General features: G+C 38.5%; 1 protein-coding gene across 5 annotated transcripts in view; it reads right to left on the bottom strand.

The window, feature by feature from the left end:
* The window catches only part of Rbp6 (RNA-binding protein 6), a 766,744-nt gene that overhangs the window by 89,459 nt on the left and 661,844 nt on the right, over positions 1 to 15,441 (bottom strand). The window lies entirely within an intron of this gene.

Genomic DNA, 15,441 nt, shown 5'->3' with positions numbered 1-15,441 from the left:
ATCAAAGTTTGTATTACAGTGAACAAGCGGCGGGGTGAGATTACGCTATCAATAATGAAAATCTCATCCTTCGATAGGGCGAGAGATTGAACACTTGTTCCTCTAAAGATCTGCTTGAAAAATGAAATTAAATACACGGACGAGGATAAATGAGGCAACTTGGTTTTTAATTAATTTTAAACTATTTTGTGTAAACCGTAGATAAAAGCGGCGGAAGTGTAAGAAGCTGAAAGGGGTGATGATAAATGAAGACAACTATCTGGAAAGTTTCGGAATCGTCGATATTTCTTCCTTAATTTTATATTACAGCTTGATATTACGGTCAACCTTCTTGCAAGAAGAACTTGAAATTTAAATTTCAACTCCACGAAATTACGTTTTGCTCTCGGAATTAATAAAACCAAGTTCACGAACAAGTATGGTACAAAATCCAGTCAACTTCATTCTACTTTCTCCATGTATTTGCAAAGTTTATCTACTAAATTACCAATCCGAATCTACAATTTCAATTCTTGCATCAGCTTATTTCCATCGAATCCAAGATTTTCCCAACCTTTTACGAAACACAGTCGATAAGAAAATAAACGTTCGTTTCCATAGTACCAAAGCGTTCTCGAAATTTTTCGTCAACCTTCGAAGTTGAGCAAACAAAGTCCAGGACGTATACACGGTCGTGTTACGAATACCGAATTAACTATCGAATGGACCGTCCACCATTAGTGTTCGGAAGAAAACTTTGACCTTAACGCCGAATTTTAGACGATTAACGAGATTGTGTTATAGAACAAGGTCTTTCGAAAAGAAAATAGAGATGGTTAACGTGTTGGCCTGTCCATTCGAGGGTTTCCGCCTGGAAAGCGTAGCGACGGGTGTCAATTAACGTTTACCGGGCTTCTAGCTGGCTAGAAAAAAGGGATAATGTGCTTTCCCATGGACATAAACCAGTATATCAAGGATACATTCTGTATAAATTACGCTAGCATTCAATAAACCCCGTGTTGTCGTGTATTTCTGCGTCTAACTTCTTTCTTATGGTGCATCTCTTACTGTGCATTTAATTACGCTTGAAATTTTATATATGTATATATATAATTATGAGTACATATATATATTATCACCAATTATGGGTATATATATATCGTATCCATAATCATAGACTAACTTGTATTTATCTTCGCTTTAAAAGTAATATAGCAATCTTCATATAGGGTGGAAGAAAGTTAACAATTAGCATTCTTGCATTTTATGATCCCTTAAGGAATACCTTTTCAGTTAATGTACTAAGTGAAATTCTTAGAATATAACTTTCTTCGCTTCGTAGTTTAATTTCTAAATTTAGTATTCTATAGAAACTCATTAAGAAATAGAACGCACAATTATTCATATTATAATTTTACTCTATTCTAAGATTGTAATAGAGTTCGCTATCTAATTCATGACATTAAGATACATTGGATATTAGTCCTCTTCTGTATCCCAATTGCGTTATCATTCGCCAATCGTGCAATTTACATCTTCACCAGCGTCTAGGGTATCATTTATAAATTCTCGGAAGCTCTTCCCATTTCGCTTATTACATCCTATAATATACCGTTCCATTTCCACGAACACCCAGATTTCATGAGTGGAAGCAAATGGAAAAATATGCGGGTTATTTCAATTGCTAACACTTACTTGATACTAGAGGGTCTCGGGTCGCGGGTTGAAACACTCCAATTTATTATTATCGATACAATGTAAAACGAATATAGCCGTTCGATCGAATTGGTAAAAAACGAACCGCAACTTCTATGTGGGTGACACTCATTAACGCTAGCCTCGTTAATTAGCACCGTCAATACGAGTGGGTCGTCATTACACACATTGTGTTTTGATGAACCGTGGTTGCCGCGATATCTCTTAACGACGAATGGATACGGAAGCTCGTCGAAGACCATCGAATTACGTAATTAGCCTTCGACAATCGAGAGGAAGGTGTCGACCGAATTATTCCCGACCCACTTGTGACGCCACCGCATTGTTTAACCTCATCAGAATTCCTCGTGCACGAATCAAAAGCGAGACAGTGGTAAAAAGCTGCTGGTATAGAGGAAAACAGACAGAAAGATATAGAGTGAGATACAGAGGATCTGGGAGAAATTCACGTTGGCTGATTATAATTGTAACTCAGTCGAACGGAATCTCTCTTGTCTCTCTGTATGTCCTCGAAAGCATTGAATTTGATAGAGACTGGGATAAGTGAGTTACAATGAAATCCGATGTGACTGATCAATCGGCGAAAGTCGCTGTTTTCATAGAATTTTGAAAGCTACTCGAAGAAGTTTCCGCTTTGTGATGCGACCGCTCGCGTTCGATGCTTGTTAGGGAAACGTAACGAACGCTTTGTTTACTTTTGAAACATGCCCTCTTTTCCGTCTACCTTTGAAGAATTCGATATCGATAAATTATTTTTTGTTGCTAACTATTTTTTTCGTATTTCAATAATATTATATTGCTTCGTGAGAAAATTTGATTCCTAAAAAAAAAAAATCATTGAAGAGAAAGAATGAAAAAGATTTGGATTGTTGGGAAATTTAGTTGGTTTTGAAAAATATAGAGAATAGATGCTTAGTGAAGGTATAAATAATTTCTAAAAGCAAATCATTATGATATTACTGTACACAATTGTACTTACGATCGACTACTATATTCCGCTTATGTAGCTTTATTGACATATAGACCACAAGTTCCAACAGTTACCACAAGATGGCATACAGGACAAAGTAAATTTGCATAAATTCTATACGCCATACTACTGCACATCTTCTTAATGGTAATACCTATAATAATGATAACGAAACTGCTATACAATTCCAATAAAGTTATCGTCGAAAAGGCTCCTGGTTAATGTCATTTCTAGATCAACTTAAACGTGATTTGTCTCCACTGACAAAATTTGATAGTATGCGAAGTTTCCAGGTGACACAAAAAATCAATAAATTGTGAATTGTATTGTGTATGTATCGATAAAAAGAATTTCTTTTTTAAGATTTATGTTTAACAACCAGTCTTTCTGAAGTAAGAATAATATAGAAATGGCACGCTTCAATTTATTGAAAAGTATCCGAAGAAGTCGAATAAAATTCCGTATATTGATATAACACAGCGGTCAAACAAGATTTGACCTAAATCTTGTCAATGTCCGGAGATTCATATGAAAAACTTAGTTCCGTACGCGTGTATAAGTATCGATAAACATTTTGCTATTTATAATAAATAGATTAATTGTGGATTAAATTATCCTAGCGTGTTCTTTCCCGTTGCAGATATATTAATCACACGATACTTTTGCCATGTAGCTCTGATTTAAATCTATAGATTTTCATGTTAATCTCGGGACCGAAGTATCAGTGGATTTTGAGTCACGTGTATTTTCACATTCTTATTTTCTTATAGGCAGTTTTATCATCAATATTTAATGGTAGATAGTATCGTTTTACTAGATGGATATCTTCAATTGCGCGAAGATACATCAAGCAACGAACATAATCTTTGAGGCATGTTCCCATAAAGGTGACAATAATATGTAATGAAGAATATATAAATAGTGTAAAAATGTAATAAAACATAAATATATAAATATACTTTTCTTTCTTATATGAGAAAACTTTTGAAGTAGTTTAAATTGAATCACGTTAAAAATAACATTCTTAGGGAACCGATGTTGAAACATAAAGAAACGTTTATAAATCACGGTTTCACATGTATCACGGAGTAAAATGGTTTAGCAATAAAAGGCATCTTTACGTACATAACACTTTGAACAATAGCGAGCAGCAGAAACGCGTTTATCTTAAGCGGTACGTGTTGTGCAACATCGTAAGGAACCAACCAGCTCGAGATTCTCAGTTACGGTCAGAAACGTTTTATTATTATACATTATATCGCGGCTCGATGTACGTAACGTGTGCTCTTAATCTCTCAGTATATCAACAATAATGGGTCCCGAACTGAAAGGACTACACGTTCTGCAAATCTCTCTTGAAATCCCATATAAACGACGAGAATGCTATCCCGACCTATCCTTTAACAAATGTTCGCTTAACCCACTGGTTGATCGTTTAATAACTTCACATAACTCATATTGGATACTGGAAAGCGTGTATAATTTACTATTACCGAATGAATTATATTAAAGGTGTCAATAGGATTTTGGCAGCCCGTAAACGAACAAGCAATAATTACGGAGGTATTAAATGGTAAAGCAAATGGCAATTTCAATCCAGCTAGCATTAATTTCTCCATCCCTTCACATGCTATCGAAATTTCGCTATTGATTCTGTATAATACGTCTCAACCACGATCTGAGATCTCTTGCATGATTTAATTGATATTATTAGTACAGTTTTATCAGTTACAAGATACAAGTTACAAGCTATCAGTATTAACAAATTCTCTTGCATAAAAATAACAAATTAGTTAATGGAATAAGTTTTAAAAGTGAAATGTACAAATTGCAAGCCGACTCATTGTTCCACTTGACGTATCATTGAAAAATTATTAAATTCTAAGAACTGTTTAGATAACAGATATCTATAACCTTTTTGTTTCACTTCACTATATTAATCATCTAAAATTTATTAATATTATTAGTAAATCAGTGTATACAAGAGCCATATTCGTTCTGGCGAATAAAAAAATTCCCGGAAAAGGTAATTCTCTCGAAGTGGTATTAAAGAATCAGAAATAACAGTTGTATCTAGAATAGAACTCTAAAACAAAATAATCTAGAAATCTATCTCTTACAAGTACTCAAACCAACTCTCTCTAACCATACGAATAAAACCAAATCTTATTCGCTTTGTTTAAATAAAACATTTCTTCAGTTTAAGAAACTACAGTTGAACGGCCACACAATTTTTAAATTACATTCCCTCAGAAACGTAACTGTGGAACGAGCACAAGATTCTTGAAAGAGTTCGATTCTCGGCCGCTTTTGAAACAACGAAGACAGGAAACGATGAACAGCCCCAGGGGAAAGTTCTGGGCTCACGCAACGCCTCAGGTGGTCTAATGTCTTATCGATGGCGAATGTAACTCGGATAAGCATCCGAACTTTCCGGTATTAATCGCCAGGTGGCACGTGATGGATGCGATAGCGCTCCAGAAGGCTCGGGTACTCCTGACGATGGTGCCGTCAGAGGCCTCTAATTACAATACCGATGGCCTGCGTCTAACGTTATACCTATATTCAAGCGAGCGTGTTATTAATCGCCAATTACTCAACCCGGATCTAATCTAATCCGACGTTCGAAACTCGAAAGTCATTGGCGAAAGCTCGGCCGCCGCTGATAGTATGGAGGCCCTCCTACACTCGCCATCAGAGAGATACATACAGACAGAATTCTCGAAAATCCACGTCCAACCATACCATTCATATAAATGCATTGTCTGACCCGATCAGTATAGTCTTTACGTCCAAGAGTAGGATTTGTTAGGAATGCGAATTCACTAGTAGACTCTCGATCAAATGCTTCTTGTTCGCACCTTATCCTCCCTCTCCCCGTTCTATTTTCTAGCATTATCAGAATAGAATAAATCGACTTTGTTATCGATAAGTTAAAATCTTTTTGACTTCTATTTAACTTACACTACATTCACTATTGTGACATTGTCGTATTTGAACGAAAAAAGATTGAAAGGTGATTAGATCCTCTTAATATTGGAACAGTCTTTCTAGTTATATAGTTCGCATAATACCATGGTTTAGATCATGATCGCGTGGGAAGAACGACAGTCCTTCAAGCGTGTTGGATTATTACAACTGTTTCAAGTGATTTTGGGATCGATATGAGAGTTTGGTCTAATGCTAAAGCTTCCGAAGCAGGTTGTTTAGTTAGGCGATTAACAGTGTCTTCTTAGGATCATCAAGTCGCTGGTATAGGTTAGACTGTAATCTGTTATATCAAGAATTTTGCGTTCAGCCAAGTTTCTTCGATTACGATGTCTGCTGTATTGGATTACGGCAAAAAAATCTTTTAAAATCTCCGCACATTAATCAATCTATAATATATGTATAAATTGTAGAATGTTTTATATTATACTTTTCACTTTGGAGTATTTAAAAAATTATTACACATTTTGATATAATCGAACAAGAGAGGTAACATTTTTTAGAAAGAAAGAGAAATTGTTGGTCGTGATGCCGTATGACAAGAAAATTTACGCGTGTCCGTTTATGACGTACAAACTCGTTCCATTCTACCTTGAGACTCATTCAACGAGGCGGCAAAAACAAAGGCGATTATGACAACGGTTCGAAAATCGCCGCTGCAAATCCTGGGGACAAGTTTCGAGTTTCTAAAGAAAGAATCTCCTGATTGTTCCGCGAAGTATTGTCTCGAAACTCGTTTCATCGCGTCAACGCGGATGAAAAACGATTCCAGGTAATGAGGGCCGAAGTTCGCTGGAGAATAAAATAAACTACCGGAAGTCTGAAAACTGCTGATCGTCGTGAAGCATTAACGTAACTTCGCGAAATCGTTATCGAGTTTTAATTGAGATTTCGTAACGATCTATCTGCCTCTGGCTAGGTCGACGCGATACGCATCGAACTTCGAACGGTAATTAAACTTCTTGCTACTGTTTTTCCCCTTTTCTTTTCGTATCGCGGGAATTTCAATGATGCCGATACAGAAGAAACTTTTTCCTAACTACTCTTTTTTCTTTATTTTCGTTTACATCGTACAAAATTGGCGAATGAGTCTAATATTAATTTTTATATTGCATAATCACACCTCCATCGATATTAAAATGATTAAAATTTTTCCAATTTTCATGATTTTGAATTCAAAATATTCGGCCATTTTGGATGACTGAGGACACCGGAGGATCGATTCGAGGGTAGTTCCGTTATATTACACGAAAGACGGCGCATCTATCGAATGTCGAGAAGTTTAAAGAGGCAGTCGGGGGCGGGGGAGGTAACACGAAGGCGGAGGCCGCAGACCAGTCTAGAAAGGGGTATTATTCGAAAGGCACGCGATAATTGATACCTAAATGGCATCCCATTCCGGAACGAGCTGCCGCTGATAGTATCTAGTCAATCTGTTCTGTGATCGTGCTCCAACAATCAGGTGGCTCAGTCACGTGGACAAATACATCTCCCCCTCTCTCTTAATCGATTCACACTCTGGAAGGCAAGATGAATTTACCGATTGCATCGGGAGTTGGATAGGAGTGACGCGCGGAGGTGAGAGAAACGCCGGTATCGAACTGGTAATGCTGGAGACTAGTCCTTGGTGTCCCTAGAACCTCTGACAGAGCAGTAGTAGTGGCAGAGCAGTGGCAGAGCAGTGGCAGAGCAGTGGCAGAGCAGTGGCAGAGCAGTGGCAGAGTAGTGGCAGACTGGTGGTAGCTAGCTGGTGCTCCCCGTCGCTGATTGGTAGTAGCAATTAACGTCCGGTCTTGATCTAACGGCCCTCTGCTGCGCACCAACACGGAAACTGGTCGTGCTACATAGATCATTGTTGCACGAGATGCCATGGTTAGAGGAACTCCGTGATGCACGAGGAAGCTGTGGTTTCAATAGATGCCTGAACGTTGTAGCGGATTAGCATACTGGCGGCGACCACAGAGGAAACTGGGTTAGGTTTTAGGAAGCATCGCTCTATGTATCCCGATGAGGTTAGTTGGCAGCGAGCGAATAGAGAGAGAGGAGGAGAGAAAAGGGGACCGTCGGGACTCCAAGTGCCTTGTCAGTGGATAACGAAGCCTTTTGCAGGAACTTTACCCAGCTATATTCCCCTCTCCCACCTAAAACCCTCCTAGGTATTCACCTTCGATCATTCTCAGTTCTAGCCACTCTAAATTGAAATACGCGGATGCAGTTCGATACAGATCCTCGACCAACATACCCAGGATCTTCCTGATGACGCCCTTTCGCGACGACCTTGACTGATGACCACTGCAGCCTTGAACCTACAGTCATACGTTATCTTGAAGATATCCTTTCGGGCGAGCCAATCGAATAGGTTTACAGAGGGATGCGTCAAATGGAATTCTGGAACGTTTTGGGAAGAGCGACCGATGAAATAAAAACACCAGCAGTTAGGCAAAAAAATGTTTAAAAAATATTTCAACGAGTTATATGAGATTTCCAAATAATTTCTATAGCTTAAATATCACTAATGAAGCAACGGACTGATGTGAAAGAAGCGAAATAGCTAACATCTTTAACAACCACATTGTTCACAGAGAGGGAAACAAAAGCAGCGACAGCGGTTCCACAGAAGAATCGGTTTCCAAGCGAACAACCGGACCAAAAGCTGACGTTAACGCGAAGCGTGGCTTGCAATCACAAAAAGCTTCGTAACAATTAACGTCAAACGAGATCGCCCGCTGGAAGTTCAAATACGGGTGGAAAAACGCTGAAAGACCCGAAACGCTTTACCCAGCTACGCTCTAATACAGTTTGAAATTCATTCCCGCGGAGTTCCGAAGTTAGGAAATCACCATCTTCGTCTTCCTTTTTTTCACCCTTTCCTCATACCATTCTCCTTTTTCTCTCTTGTCGAACAGTCAGTTCATGGTAGCTTTAACCCGGTTCGTACTAACGAGCAAACACGGCTCCGCTCGTTTGTATGCAACCGCCTGACCCACTGGCATGTCCTGGATGAATGTGTCGATGCACGAGAAGGCTTGCACGAGAAGGTGAATGGTGGGTAGGGGTTCAATAATGACGACAATGCCTAGGAGCACGGAGTTTAACAAGCCAGCCAGATATCGAACGAGTTAACGATACGTTGACGACTCCTAACTCTCGCCGCCATCTGCTCGTGCCGAGCTAGCACAAGTCAAGAACAAAGATAACGCCAACTGCCGGTGATAACGCGGGACAGGGATTAGAGGTCACCTGACGTGCTCGATAAGGAATGCATTGGTATTTTCCAGTAATCTGCTAACTGTCCTGTAACAGAATTGTTGAAGGAATGCGGGGAGCATCCTTGGTAAATTAGTCAAGTTTCTACTTTTAATATTGTAACGAGCAGTCTTTTTTTTGTAGAAATATGAATATTATTCATTGAAGGGATAAAAAAATGTTAATTATATTTGAAAGTAGTATTATTACACAATACCTTGTTTTATCTACGTTAAGGATAATTCATAAATTAAATGAACGCCTTTTATTTGTTTGTACGCATGATTAAATTATGAAACCTCCTTGTTGAATTACCTGTTATACTCAAGAACCTGTTGCGTAGGATGAAAATAACGATTATCGATCTTATTTTATAATGTTATCTAATGGGACATTTATGAGACAGAACACACTGTATAACTCCAACAATACTAATTAATATTAGTATTGCATTTTAATTTCTTCGACGCGTCAACTTATCAGGTATCACTTTCAATTTTTTCGTCGTGATTATTAACGCCGCTATTAATAAGCTGGAATGTATCCAGGTGTTTTTGAATGTTTAGGTTAGGATATAATGAAAGTAAGAACAGCGTGGTGTCTATCATGCACGAACTCTTATCTTCTATCTTATTATTCTCTCCTATCTATCGTCCTTCTAGTTCGTTAGCAACTTTCGAGCTGAGCGTCATTTTCTCTTTCCCCTTTCCCAATTGTTACTCCATTCTTGACATTCTTGTTTCAAACTACCGGTGTAGCTTGACGCAGTTAATTACCCGATCGTTGCGTTCCAGTCGTGTTACTTAACGATGCCTATTCCGAGACTGCTACTCAAATAGTGGGCGAAGTAATAGTATTGTTATAATAAGGATTAAACAAATCAAACTTTGGATAAAACGGAGTTTGCTGAATCGCTTCTGCTGTAAACTTTAGATCGCTTATTTGAAATTTTGTGCAACTTAATATACATGTATTTTTGAAGAATCAAAAGATGCTCAAATCTGAATACTTTAGAAACAAAATACCAAAAATTTAAATTAAATTTAATTATCGATATTTGAAGAGGAAAAATATTTTTCCTATTTTAATCATTCAATTTCGAAACTTGCACCCCGTCACAAATTTCATTAACACCCTTTAACAACACATTATGAATGTAATCGAATTAACTGCAATTGAATTTTTATCTACGTCCTATATATCTCTAGTGTTCAAAGAAGGTCACCCATTAATCACTGAATTATCGCTTGTTTCTCTTTTCGCGGTGCATTTCCTCAAAAATAGGCAGTCGCTGTTTTTTTTTAAAACGACTGGCCGATACCGAGGACTGTGTGCAACATTAATTATCAAAGGATCCTCCTTCATCCAATTAGTTGGTCTCACGAGAATGACTTGGTAACTCGCCAAAGTCATACGAACACGGTTCTCAGCCATCCTTGTGCGCACGACATTGAATTTGCATCATCAGCTTGCACGTGTGACTGTTAGCCTTTATTCCGTGGCCGTGTGTAGGATACGGATAGAGAAGAGGACAGTGGGACGAGAGAGGAGAATGGGATGTTAGAGGAAGAGATAAAGATAGAGGACAGAGAGACGGGCGTACGGGGGTTGGTAAAGGAAGGGACTTCCGCGCTATAGAAGTAATCCTTTGCTCTACGGCTTAACGCTATGGTAGACCAGGTCAAAAGGGAGTGAAGGATGGAGCTGGCGGTGCTTGTAAACAGCTGAAACAGCAACCACCGATACTGATACCTCCACCCACGTGTTATACTCTGTGAATGAGCGTTCCCTAAGACCGAAGTGTTCTCATAACTTTCGCGCTCTCCTTACTATCACAAATATTTCTCTGATCTTCCATGGATGAATATTACGTATTCTTATCGTATACGTATCTTGAATGGATATTACGTATATGGATATACGTTCGAAATATCTTTTTAATGGCGCGGTCAAAGACGAACTCAGTTGATGGAGAAAGTAATTCATTTAGATGAGAAGAGATGCCTGCATTTCGCTTGGAGGTATTCAAAATAATTGTGCAAGCTTCTATTCGTTGTCGTAAGTCATGGGTTTAATATGAGTTTAAAGTCTCGAAGGTTTATGGCAAAAGTAAACAGAGGACTCGAGGTATTCGAGAAGGTCTATTGGTAGTTGGTTTTTATTGATGATTCGGTTTAAGTGTTGTACTACCTTATTTAAAATATTGACGGATAAACAGCTTGATGTAATACTGAAAAGGCTGATTTTTAAGTCCTATACATTAAATGATCTCTTGTAATTGTTATATGGAGGAGAAGCTATAGCTTCTGATCAAAGTTTCAAACAAAAGCGTTTAAGCGATTCCGCAATGAAGTTTGGTCGATATTCTATACGATTAGGCAGGAAACTCTACAGGGAACGACGGGGTGTACCCGCATGACTAATGTCTCGTTTCGAGGTGATACGAAGCGATGATGCCCAATCAATCACGCCTATCTAGCCGTCGGAATGGTCGAGTTCACCGATTCGCTGTCTCCAGCAATGTCAAACAGCAGACAATCTAAGTTGAATTATCGTCATTATCTCCGTCGTTACGTCGCGCGACATGCACGCCTCCAAGTCCAAACATTACATTCTCCGGTATACAAGGTAATTCTATATTATTATCAGGGTTTCTGTTACCTATAATCCTCGAATTAGGAACCACGATATAAAACTGTTTACCTATCCTAAGAATATACCTTAAAAACTTTTATTTCACGGTATTTATCACATTGATCTCTAAAAAATATAACGTCATACTTCAAAATGGCAACTTTTTGAGAGAAAGGGATGTTCATGCATTCGTTTTATCAAATAAAATCTGTTAGAAAATGGATTATTCTATTTGACGTTTGTAAAATCAATTTTAACAGACTAGTGCAGTCTCTGAATACTTCGCTCGGATATTTTACGAACCACAAAAGGCGCGCAAGTCAGTATTTTAAGCATTCGGCAATATTGATTCTACATGTAATGTAACTTTTTGAGTTCCACTTTAACGGAGTAATTTAAAATTACGCAACGCTTGGATCATTAATATCACGAATATAACATTCACTCTACCATTTACTTGGTGTAATTAACGAGTATTTCGTTGTGGGTAAAATGTCACGGAAAATCTACCGGATATTATGAAAATTATAATTCGAAATTTCGACGCAGATACAAATACCGTGACGCAGCTTCTGGTTTAGACGAGATAGGAGATAAGAGTGCGCGGAAAATACGCAATAATCAAGTTAGCAATGTCTGTCCCTAGATAGAGTGAAGCTGTTCGCGTTATACTAACTTTCAACAGACAGGGCGACAGGAGCGCGAGAGATGCACCGCCGGAAGTCACGTTCGTGTTGTTACGTCGGTATTAACATATAGATAGACTCATTCGCTGGATTCTAACCTGCATCTTAGAAGGGAGCTGCTAACTTCTCTAATAAAAGGCAGAAACTTCGGCAGCATCCGGTGTTCTCGCCTCGACTTTGGCTACATCCGAGCATGATTAATTATGTAGCAGGGAAAGCACTCTTAATCGTTCGGATATGATCGGCCGCTTTTCCCACGCGTTGTCTTATAGGCTCTGCATTTGATAAATTTTAACGTTGGGAAACTTCCGCGAATTCATATCATAACGGAAATAAGTGAAAAAAACGACTGAAAAAATTATAATTTTTGTTTATAATTTATTCTTCAATTCTACTGGACATTATAAAATATAATTAATTGTTTACAGAATTTCATAAATTTTTCATTTATATTCATGAACTTAATAAGTTGTATACACAAAATTAAGAAATTGACAAAAATGACAACCATGTTTTTCTCGTATATTCCTCATAATAAAATAAAAATTTCTTCATAATAGAAATTTCTAAAACCACATACACAGTGAAATAAGTATTAAACATATAGTAAGTAGGTATGTTCTAGTCCATTCTACTTGAACTGCCTTCGAAGCAGTCTGACTCGCTATTAAGCAGTTGAATCTTGCTACTATCGTGTGTACATGTACACGTACACAATGTTTTACAAAGATGCAAAGCTTGTCGAGGCTCGTTTCAAGCTCGCATATGCACAATTCTCAAGCTGCCTGTGACACGAACGCCTAGGAAAGGGTCTGTTATCAGGTTGGAGACGCGTGAACACGCACATTACGTTTAATGTTACTCACGAACGTGCGTACGATAAGGGTGCTTACGATCTCGAGGCCCTGTTCTACGTGCAACACGTTGCGGGGACTAACGTGTACATGGCACGGTAATTGGTCAGAAGGATGTAGCCGTGTGCAGGTGCAACGCATGGTCGCGTGTTATTTATTAACGTCCGGTGAACGATTGAGATATCACAGATAGTGACAATTCAATCGGTTAATGCGCGTAATCAAGTAAATTATGCCCCCTTCTGTCGAGTAGCTTATACGCGTAGCCCGATCATTCTGAAATCAGAACCAATGTTTGCAATATTCATGGCTTTAATGACTATTTTTTCAGCGAATCTGCAAAGTAAACGTAGTTGCAGACGCGGTAAATATTAAACAAATTGAGACACGTCAATCGATTTAAAACTTTCGTGTCCATAGCGAAAAGGAAAGATGTAAATTGAAAGAAACAAGGATACAAAGCGAAAGATAAATACAAAGTTGCTGAAGATAGTGAAAAGAATTCGACTTTACAAGGCGATAAACTAACTGCTAGAGATAAATTTGTTCGATCCGCAATTAACGTCTTCCGTCTTTGATTAAAGAGATTTCCTGCAACGTCGTCCCGGGAGTTCGGCTTGCCACGCAATTTTTAATCACCCTTATCGTTCGAGCGACTGGTGGAAGGGGGCAAGGTAGGAGAACGTCGGAGACAATTTGCGCTACAAATAGGCGGGGAATGTCGTAATAGGTAACAAGAAGAAAACTAAGCGATCGCATTAATTATATCCAAGAAAGTCGAGCTCTTTTTTCGTTTCTGCACCTGTCTGTTGGAACGTTAGGAAATAAGAAACCGTGGGTTAAGATTTATCTCCCGTTAATTTGGTCAAATTTGTATCACATCGGTGGTTGATTGTGGTAAGAATAAAATTTCTTTCATAAATTTATATTTGCACAATAATAATCTCGTATTTAATTTAAAAAGGATCTCACATAATTCGAAAGAATTTGAAAATATACTGCTGTTTAAAAATATTACTTAATTACTAAATTGTACGTTATCTAGTTCTATTTCACGTATTTGTCATGACGATCACGATATCGTTAGAAACGATGACTGGCAGACTCGCGATAAAATTCATTTCGTCTTCAAAAGGATCGATCACGAGGGAGTGATCGTGTCATGCGTTTCTTACTATTCTGGATTTCGATCCTGGCGGTTGTCGATAACGATTTGACGATGTAAAAACGAATCGGCACGATTTTTCATTTGTTCAAGCGGGGCGCGCAACGTTCACGTATTGCTTTTTTCCAACGTATACACCGGAACTACGATAGCCTAACACGTCGGACATGATAAATCGATTTTTTTCGTGCTGTCACGGTAACTCTGTGGAACCAGATCTGGGAGCGATTCGCGCTCGTTCTAATGGGAATCGATTTGACAGGAGAACCTCGATTGGATGCCGGTCGAGGAATCACGCGATGGATTTCACGGTGGGTGTTCGCCAACCTATCGCATTATGATTAATATTTCAATAGGAAATAGCCCAGCAATACCTGAATCTAGGTGGAGACGTCTCCCTTGCACTCCGCCGTCCTTTCGCACAGCCACCAACCCGAAACCGCGTGTACGTTAATTGCCTCATTGAATATGAAACGCGCATCGATTTGCATGATGCCGATTGAAATTCAATATTATCACCCCCCAGTCCTCAGAACTGCCACGGTCAGTCTGAAATCCACCGATGGAGTGGGAGTCATGGCCAGTGTCCGAGAGGTGGATGACAATCGGTTACGACTCGATAAAGAAGTTAATTCGAGATGGTTCGACGAGGGGAAAAAAGACCGCTCGATGGAAATTGAATAAATTAAATTCTGAAGTTGCAGGGGAAATCCTGTGCAATTTACGGATTCTGGAACATGACAGAGATGGAATTTGTGAGATCTACCGATCCATTACAAATGAGATCGATTCTTCGTATACTTAAGTGATACGTATCGTCTATCGTGCAAGTGAAATAACAGAATGCGTCTAAATTTTTTACGAGATGAATTCCAGTAAACTATAACTTAAGTTGAAATGTAATTAGAATTTAGTAAGTAACTTGTGTACTACGTACACACTATGTACATTATATGTATACATTACATAATACACCAATGTTAAATATCAATCACATCCAAACTCCAAGTACAAGTTACTTAGAAAAGATTTAAACACTTCTGAAGTGTAACGGAATATAAATGAAGAATTTTTCATCCATTTGCCACATACGAATAATACCAGGTAATCTGCGTAAACGACTGCACCATAAATATTAGAGACTCGAATCGCTCCAGTTCAGATGACTGTCAGCTGGCTTATCAGTAAAAACTTGAAACACGT

This window comes from Bombus flavifrons, chromosome 6 (genome assembly GCF_040668555.2).
Source record: "Bombus flavifrons isolate JBK064 chromosome 6, iyBomFlav1_principal, whole genome shotgun sequence".
NCBI lineage: Eukaryota > Metazoa > Arthropoda > Insecta > Hymenoptera > Apidae > Bombus > Bombus flavifrons.
The sequence above is the reverse complement of the archived record's forward strand: the minus strand, read 5'-3'. Positions and strand labels throughout refer to the sequence as shown.